The sequence below is a fragment of the Lepus europaeus genome, chromosome 18 (assembly GCF_033115175.1).
Source record: "Lepus europaeus isolate LE1 chromosome 18, mLepTim1.pri, whole genome shotgun sequence".
In the NCBI taxonomy this organism is placed as follows: Eukaryota; Metazoa; Chordata; class Mammalia; order Lagomorpha; family Leporidae; genus Lepus; species Lepus europaeus.
This window is the reverse complement of record NC_084844.1, coordinates 14,965,494-14,972,699: the sequence shown is the minus strand read 5'-3', so window position 1 is coordinate 14,972,699 and position 7,206 is coordinate 14,965,494. Positions and strand designations below refer to the sequence as shown.

At 46.9% G+C, this 7,206-nt stretch overlaps 1 protein-coding gene and 1 pseudogene across 1 annotated transcript in view; one reads left to right on the top strand and one right to left on the bottom strand.

Annotated features, from left to right (window-relative positions):
- The first annotated feature begins 340 nt into the window (after window positions 1-340).
- DDX42 (DEAD-box helicase 42) overlaps window positions 341-7,206 on the top strand; it is a 49,811-nt gene continuing 42,945 nt past the window's right edge. Inside the window, exon 1 of the mRNA XM_062175452.1 lies at window positions 341-464. The gene's annotated coding sequence lies outside the window, so the exon portion shown is untranslated. The remainder of the gene's footprint in view (window positions 465-7,206) is intronic.
- LOC133746788 (elongation factor 1-beta-like) lies at window positions 6,265-7,023 on the bottom strand (annotated as a pseudogene).

The window sequence follows — 7,206 nt, the reverse complement described above, 5'->3', positions numbered from 1 at the left end:
GGAAGGGACCAGAGTGAAGGGAATCGACATTTTTATAAAAGTGTTTCCGACCAAGCCTCTTTTCACTTGGGATTTCTGGGTGGCTGTCTGGCAGTCCTACTCTTATTTCCATACCCACTTCCTAGGCAAGCCATAAGCGCTCTTCACCAAGCAGCGGTCTCCTGTCAAGGCGTGAGGAGCCGCGAGCCATGCCGGAGCTTTAAGAAGGGGAGTCAGGACGCCTTCCGGCGCCGTAGCCTCAGGCCCCGCCCTTCGGCCGCACTCTCCCCACTGCGCATGTCTGGCGAGCGTTCCCCTCCCCCTCCCCGTCAGCAACGGGCCGTGAGGCGGCGGCGGCGGCGGCTGCGAAGGGGGCGGAGAGCGCGGAGCGCGGCGGGACGGGGTCCAGCCCGCGCGCACTTGGGTCCGTCGGATTCTCTCGGCGGCGGCTGTGGTACCGGCTGCCGCTGCAGCCCTAGCAGCAGGTTTGTGCGAGCGGGGTCGGGACGCGCGGCCGCTAACCCTTGGGGGCACTGGAGGCAACTGTGGGGCCTAGCGAGAGACCTGGAGCCGCGGCCTCGCTTAACAAAGAGTCGGCGGAGCCTCGGGCAGCGGCGTGCGGGGGCCCGGGAAGGAGTGGGAGTGCGGGCTGAGGCCTTTAGGGAACCTTGCGATCCGCGTCTGCCTCCCGCGGCTCCCGCTTCTCTCTCAACTCTGAGCGAGGCCCAGTTGGCGGCTTTCCGGAGGTGGCGCCTGCCGGGAGAGGGAAGGGATTTGCAGGGTGCCGGGCTCCGAGGCGGGGAGAGCCTCGGGGAGGGTCTGCCCTAAGCAGGCGTCATTCGGACCATGCAGGTCCCCAGGTCGGGGGCTTCCGACAGACCCAGATCAGAAGACTGTGAAAGATACAGTCGGTGCTGTTTGGGCAGTCTGGAGTAGATCAGTGATTAGCATCACACAGAGTTTTTTGCGGCCTGCTTAAGATTTAGAGCCTGCCTGATGTGAGTAAATAAAGCAAGTATGTGTATAAAGAAATGTAAGAAAAACTAGTGTACCTGTTAGAGTTTGGGGAAATCGGAGGCTCCCTACCACCTTAGGGGGGCATTTTCCTCTTTGCTGCCACTCTTTTAGGCTGTCATTCACTTTCCTGTGTCTGCCTTGCATGTTCTTGTAAATGATGTTTCTGTATGGGTTCTCTCCAGTACATACGCACCCAGGAGCTCCTAAAGGGCAGGTCCTAGGTCTTAATTCCCTTAAACTTTTCAGAGCCACGCCCAGTTCTGGCACAAAGAAGGTGAGCAGTAAGTGTTTGTACAAAAAAATGATGTGGAGGCCTTAAGCTGGGTAAGAAGGTGGCATTTTGCCGTACCTAAAAGGAGTATTATTTACCTAGTCCTAATTTGTAATTCGTTAAAGGAATACTGGAATTGGTGCATAGTGTGTTCTAGGTGTTAGGGAAAGCCTCTTCCCCCATGAAAGTTACCTTCTAGTGAGGGCAAGAGAGACCTGTGTGTATCTGACGGTGCGCTAGGAACGGGATCAAAGATGGAAGTAAAGCTAGAAAGGGGGTGAGGGATGTTGCAGTTTGCAGGCTCCGTCAGGGAGCCCGTTGCAGGCTGGCTGGAGGAGGTGAGGGAATGTCTGCATCTGGGGAAGGGAGCAGGGAGCACAAGGGCCTTGGGAGGACAAGGCTGGTTTGTTGGAGGAACAGTAAAAAGATCAATGTGTTGGGAGCAGGAGATAAGGCCAAGGAAGCAGGGAAGAGGATGGACAGAACAACCAGGGCCTTTTAGGCTAATGGGAGGATTGCACCTTTCCTTGCTGCGGGATGGGAGCCATCTGAGAATTTTTGAGCAGAGGAGTGATAAGGTCTGGCTTACATTATAGTAGTAGTAGCAGAGTACTAGCATGGTTCTGTAAATTTGCACTTTATCACAATGATAGTTGTATAATCAACTCTGTATCTTTAAGCTAAGGTATACTTCTAAAATATACTTCTAAAGGTATACTTCTAAAATAACTATACTTCTAAAGTATAGTTATACTTCTAAAATAACTATAACTCAGCAATGACTTATATTCGACCTTAGGAGAAGGATGAAATTCCTAAATTTTATACAGATCCTCATTAAAGCACTGACAGCATGCCAGATGTTCTCAAGGATAACATTTTCATTATTAGGTAGAGAAGTTGCTAATCAGCTGTCACTGTGATTGTCCCAGCTATGAAAATACAGGTGATGATATGGTTGATATAATCAGATGTTTCTGGTCCACTGTTTTCTTCTTTTGATTATCAGGGAGACAGTGTGCTAGCTCTCATCTGCTGGTTCACTCCCCAAATGTCTGGGACAGCTGGTTTGGGCTGGGCCAGACCAAAGCCAGGAGGTGGAAACTCAGTTCAGATCTCTCCTACAGGTGGCAGGAACCCAACCACTGCTGCCCCTTTGGGTCTGCGTTAGTAGGAAGCTGGAGTCAGGAACCAAAGCCAAGTATAAAACACAGGTGATGCCTGTGTGGGACGTGGGTTTCTTGAACTTGGGGCTAAATGCTCACTCTAAGTCTTCTGCCTTTATCCTGTCTAATTTCCACTGTTGCCCAAAACACAGTTACCATCTTGTATTCTACTCTTAGTCTCACTTCCTAGCCCTCACTAATTCCCTCCTTTGCATATCTTTTCCTAACTTGTATATTTCTGTGCTTTGTCTGGGTTCGAGTTACCTTAAGATGGTTACCCTCACTTGTCAACTCATAGCTATCTCTAACATCTTCAGTGTTTTGTGGGACTTTGGTATGAAATTCTTGAGTTGAAAGAGGTCTGATGGAGAAACTGGCTTCCAGAGAAGTATTGATAAACATAATGGCAGCTAACATACATACTTACTATGTGCCAGGCGTTGTTAAGTGTGTTCTTGTGTGTGAACTCTGTTTCATACTCTAACCTTTTAGTTAGGGGATGGTCTCACCATTTTACAGATGAGGACACTGAGGCTCAGAGAAGTCAGTTTCCTTGGAGTTCACATTAAGTTGGTGGCTAACCCAGAGTTTGAACGGAATTAGTCTGTGCTTTACTCTTCTTCTGTTAGGCATTTTAGTGCCAAGAACTACACCAAGTAGGGCTGTTGCCTTTTTAAATTTTTCTGCTCAGCCAAGTTCTGTGTCTTGAGTCTCCTGTATATTGAAGAAACATGAATAAAGAGCACCTACTCTGGAAAACGTGCTGTACGGGATTTTTTAAAGAAGCTTGAGCCAGTTGGAGGAATAAAACAAGAACACAAATTATTAAACATCAGGTGTTTAAGACCAAAAAGGGAGTTTGAGGAAGGTGATACCATTTCTCTGGGGATATAATATTCGTGTCATGTTCTACTTGAGATAGGCTTTGAAGGATAGGACCTTAGTAGATACAGTGAGAAGGGAATCCTCACTGCATAGATAGTGAGAAGGATATGTAGAGAGCAGAACATTTCACTGAGGTGCTTGGTTTTCTTGGAATACTGAGTGCCTGTGAGAAAACCCTGGGAAACACAAATGGTAAAGCAGTTTGTTGCCAGGGTACAGGGTCTCATTCAGGCCCAATTTGTGATAGAATCAGAAATGTGGGTCTATTCTTGAAGAAGAGGGTTTCCCCTGAACATCTGACTGCTTACCTCCCTTTGGTGTGACTTTCCCTAGAACAACAATATGTTCTATTGAAGTATTGCTTAACAGAGACAGTGCTGCTATCCACCGATCTCTTCCCAGTTGCCCCCCAGTAGCTTGGGCTGGCTGGTCCAAAGCTGGGAACCAGGAACTCAATCCAGTTCTTCCACGTGGGTGACAGGGACCCAATTATCAGTTTTCCTAGAGTGTGTACTAGCAGGAAGCTGGAGTCAGGAGCCAGAGTCAGGTATTGAACCCTGGTACACAGTGTGGGATGTGAGTGTCATAACCGCCAGGCCAGATACCTTCCCTTATTTCCATGATGCTACTTTGCCGAAAGAAGTTGGAATTGATTTCCTTATTTCGTTGTTTGTCTCACTGCTATTTGTTCATCTTATACTTTGCTACGTAGAATCACTTCTCATAGGTTATGGAACGCTTGCTGCCTGTAGCTGTAGCCTCTAGATGTACATCGTCACGGCTTTTCCAGATAAACAGAATAGTGCAGTTGTGGGTAGGTGTTACCTGTCAAATGTCAGGTCATTCACCTTGGAGAGGTCTTACCTGACTGCTTTCTTGCTTTGCTGTTGTTGACCTCCTGTCCTGCTTGCTTTCATTTCGTAGTGCATTTACTACCTGAAGTGATGTGATTTGGTTTTTCTTTCTCCTGGACCAGATTGAAGTCCCTGAGGGTTGGGGTTTTTTAATTCTGTTCTAAGCACCTAGAGCAGTGCCTGGCACAATGCAGATGCATAGTACATTCTGATTTAGCTAGTCGTGACATGGAAGCTGGATGACAGTGAAGAGACTTGTTAGGAAATTATTCCAATAGTGGAGTTTGAGAGAATGGAGGGTATACATGAGGGTGTTTTCTGTACTATGGGGCACGTAACAAAGTGGTTAGTGGATTAAAATTTATATTCTGGAGCCAGTGTTGTGGCATAGCTGGTAAAGCTGCTGCCTGCGATCCCATGTGGGCACTGGTTCCAGTCCTGGCTGCTCCACTTCTGATCCAGCTCCCTGCTAATGTGCCTGGCAAAGCAGCGGAGGGTGGCTCAAGCACTTGGATCCCGGCACCCACATGGGAAACCCAGATGAAGCTCATGGTTCCTGGCTTCGGCCTGGCTCAGCCCTAGGCATTGTGGAAATTTGGGGAGTGAACCAGCAGGTGGAAATTTCTCTCTGTCTCCTTCTCTCTCTGTAAACACTGCCTTTCAAATAAATAAATACATCTTTAAAAAAATAAAATTTACATTGCAGCTGATTCTTTTCAAATTAGGTGTTTTATTTTTTAAATTTTTGTTTATTTATTTGAAAGGCAGATCTTTTCATTTTCTGGTCACTCTTCAAATGCTGTAATGGCTGTGGCTGGGCCAGACCAGAGCCAGGAGTCCCACATAGATGTCAGGGACCCAAGTACTCAAGCCATCATCTGCCTCCCAAGGTATGCATAAGCAGGAAGCTGGAATCAGAATTGAAGCCAGAATGCAAATCTAGGGGCTGGGGCTGTGGTGGGGCTGTGTTGGGGCTGTGGTGTAGGGGGTAAAGCCACCACCTGAGGTGCTGGCATCCCATATGGGCGCCGGCTCAGCTGCTCCACTTCCGATCCAGCTCTCTGCTATAGCCTGGGAAAGCAATAGAAGAGGGTCCAAGTCCTTGGGCTCCTGTACCCACATGGGAGACCCAGAAGAAGCTCCTGGCTTTGGATCGGTGCAGCTCCGGCTGTTGCGGCCATCTAGGGAGTGAACCATCGGATGGAAGACCTCTCTTTTCTCTCTCTCTCTCTTTCTCTCTCTCTCTCCCTGCCTCTCCTCTCTCTCTGTAACTGTGACTTTCAAATAAAATAAATCTTAAAAAATAAAAATTAAAAAAATGCAAATCCAGATACTCCCAACATGTGAGGAGGGTGTCCCAGGCAGGATGTAAGATGCCTACCCCAGTTTTTAAAATTTTTTTTTCAATGAATCTTTTTTTTTTTTTTTAAGAATTGTTAACTTTTACTTCAAAGTCACAGTTACACCGAGAGAGAAGGAGAGGCAGAGAGAGAGAGAGAGAGAGAGAGAGAGAGAGAGAGGTCTTCCATCTGTCGGTTCACTCCCCAGTGGGCCGCAGCAACCAGAGGTGTGCTGATCCGAAGCCAAGAGGCTTATTTCAGGTCTCCCACGCGGGTGGGTGCAAGGGCCCAGCCATTTGGACTGTCTTCCACTGCTTTCCCAGGCCATAGCAGAGAGCTGGATCAGAAGTGGAGCAGCCAGGTCTTGAACTGGTGTCCATATGGGATGCTGGCACTGCAGGCAGCAGCGGTTTTACCTGCTGCACCACAGCACCGGCCCCAAGGAATCTTCTTTAAAGAGAAAAAAATGTAGCTAGTTTTTCACAGGTATGTTTGTATTTCAAAGTAGAGACAGATCTATTCAGTCTCACAGCTCCCTCATAAATTGCACAATGTTACAGTCTAAAAATGCATGTCCAAATGGCATTCTAAATCTGTAATTTTCAGTTTTATTCTTGTTTTAAATTTATAAAATATACATGAAAATGTGAACCATTTTTAAGTGACATTGGGATCATGTTGTTCTGCTACCATTACCATCATCTAGCCAGAGAGCTCTTTTTTTTTTTTTCCTTCGTAAATCTTTCCAGCTTTTATTTAAGTAAAATGATCCAAAGTAGATTGTAGATCTTGTTGAAAGCATCCATGTCCATGGACTGCACATGGTCCTCAAAAGCAGTGATCTGTTCCTCTAACACCTATGTTCCAACGTTATCATCTTCAAGTTTAGTTTTTAAATCCCAGACCCAGTAAACTAGTTTAGTTCGAATACTATGGTTCAGTCCTTGATTTTGCCATATCTGTCTCATCTTCCCAAAGATTCACATCTAGTAAGATGGAAGACTTGGCAATAAGTGCAGGCTTTCTTTGATTTATACTGTGCAAGTTGCTCTCTTAACCTCTTCACTTTCTTCTTCAGATCTGAAGAGAGCAGAGTCATCCTTGTCTTTATTATCTGTAGCTCCATTTCCTGTGACATCTTCCATATTGGCAGGACCATACTTGGCCAAAACTTACTTTTTTTAGATTTATTTTTTATTTATTTGAGAAGGACAGACAGAATAAGCAATCTTCTATCTGCTGATTCACTCCCCATGGGGAGGCTTAACCTGCTACACCACAATGCCGGCCCCCAAAACTCTTTACTCCTGGCAGGTTGGCCTTTTCCTTCACTTAGGCTTGATGTGTTTATACCAGCTTAGGACATGACGTAAGTCATCTGGTGAAGGGCTGGAGCCTGCTTTGAATACTACATCTTGTGATGGCGCATACTCCTTGATGTAGCTTTTGTCCACCATATGATCATTGAGCACCTAGAGACCAACTGGGCTTTACATGCCTCTAAAACCCATGGTATCAGCTACATTGGGAGCTGGGAGCAATGGAGGAAAAGTGCATATATAGGGGGCTGGTGCTGTGTCTTGGTAGGCTAAGCCTCTGTCTGTAGTGCTGGCATCAAATACAGGCGCCAGTTCATGTCCTGGCTGCTCCTCTTCTGATCCAGCTCTCTGCTTGTGGCCCGGGAAAGCAAAACA